Below are 1,878 nucleotides of genomic sequence, written 5' to 3' on the forward strand. Positions count from 1 at the left end.
ACATTGTTTATATACTTGTTACAAGTGCTTCTCAATAAACATTGATGTGGAATACATAGTTGTTTGTTTTCAACGTATTTCTAAGTTGGTATTTCTGCTATCCAAAATGTCTTATTGTTGATATAAATACGATGTTTAATAATGCGAGCAAAGACCACTCGCATTTTTCGCATTTAATTCACGCTTGCGTTAATTTCACGTTTTACAGTATTATGTGTCAAACTGAACATAAACTGTCTATCACTACACATCCATGTTGTGACATATTTGAATTACCTGACAGATTGTTGTTGGGGAAGTAATCTGGATCAGATGTGATTGTTTCCTCAGCCTTATCTTCCTCTATGTCCATGTCCTCTTCAAACACATTCTCACTCCTCTTGTACAGGTCACACTGTACCGCCACGGTCTTAGTCAGTGGTCTTGCCTGAATGCATCTTGTGATTCTTCGGACAGGTAATGTCTGAATCCGTCTTGTGCGAAGATGTATTTTTGCCTTGGGAACTGCCACTGTAAATAAAACAAATATCAAAATCATATAACATAAATCAACTAGGATAAACCAGGTCAGACCTATGGACATAATCTCTCGATGTTACTTATTACTATATATTAGATATCCTTAATCATAAATCTCATTATATCCCTTCCACTATTCAGGCTATTACATGTCCATTCCATTGCGAAATTTCCTTGGACCAACTGGACATGATGGCTTTGATTAACAGGATTATGTCAGCAGGATTTTGTCCAATCAAAAGTATAGCATGTCGTTTTTTTCGCCAACCTTGATTTGTCTCCAGATATGTATACATGTGCAACAGCTCAGAGTGTTTAGGAAGCCATATATCATATTGAGGTGATACAGAGTATTTATCATAACAGAATGGCCTGAATTATTGGAAGAAGGTATCTCTCAATCAATCTATAGTATTTTCTGTCACATTTGTCTAAAAAGATTATCCAAATATCACAATGAAAGCTAAAATAGTTACAATTACGGGATTATTTAATCAAATTTGATCTGAGCAGAAACAATATATGAAATGTTAGAATAAATCACTTACATGACACCTGACACTCGAAATGGTGTTTTCCACTGCCAGACTCAACACAAGTTTGAACAGGCTCGAATGTTGACATGTCCTGCTGAATATCTGTACCTCCGGACTGTCCACAATCTTGTGTTGCTTTGAAACTATCATATGCTTCTTTCAGATCCTAAAACGGGAAAATAATTAATTTAGACTTCGTGATTTTATTTCACATCCTAGATCTAATTAATTTTACAAAATATAAATTATATAAATCGTAGACAATTATGACAATTCTGATTTTTTCTTAAACTAAGTAACCTTGCGACTAGTGTATGTAGGAGGAATGCCCAATCCCTCATGGGTGACAAGGCATAGTGCCAAAACCTACGAGATGCGCGAAAACTGTGACATAAAAACAGCTAAAAACAAAGTACAGTAAAATCGATCTATCGAACTTTGGTAAATGAAAAAACTGCGATAGATACAAACGAGGATGTAATATCATACGACTCAATATTGTGAATCAAGTTCATATCTACTTTACTCACTTCTATTTGTTCTAACCGTCGTCGCTTCTGAAAAGCCCCCCTCTCGGTGAACGTGGCACTTTTGGTGATATTCTTGATCGTGCCGTCGATAGCCAGGAGAATGTCCGGCATGCTTAAAAAGCTTGGGTTTAGCTTTCGAGTAGCCACACTGTGCCATGAACTCGGGATCCCTTTCATAATTCTTCTTGGAGAAATGTAAGGAGCACAACGTGCTGTGTTTGCTTATGTCTTTGAGTTTGACATCAGCACGTCGACAATACGCCAGCCACAGCTTTCTTCTTGGCAGATCGCGG

General features: G+C 37.0%; 1 long non-coding RNA gene across 1 annotated transcript; it reads right to left on the minus strand.

Moving 5' to 3' along the window:
* Nucleotides 1-422: 422 nt before the first annotated feature.
* LOC125381472 lies at nucleotides 423-1,653 on the minus strand. Its single transcript, XR_007221787.1, has 3 exons — nucleotides 1,586-1,653; nucleotides 1,068-1,221; nucleotides 423-510 (listed from the first exon to the last, which is right to left on the minus strand). It is a non-coding gene; the product is annotated as an uncharacterized LOC125381472 (long non-coding RNA).
* Between the last annotated feature and the right edge of the window lie 225 nt (nucleotides 1,654-1,878).

Source organism: Haliotis rufescens, unplaced genomic scaffold (assembly GCF_023055435.1).
Source record: "Haliotis rufescens isolate VD_foot unplaced genomic scaffold, xgHalRufe1.0.p SCAF_18, whole genome shotgun sequence".
NCBI classification, from domain to species: Eukaryota; Metazoa; Mollusca; class Gastropoda; order Lepetellida; family Haliotidae; genus Haliotis; species Haliotis rufescens.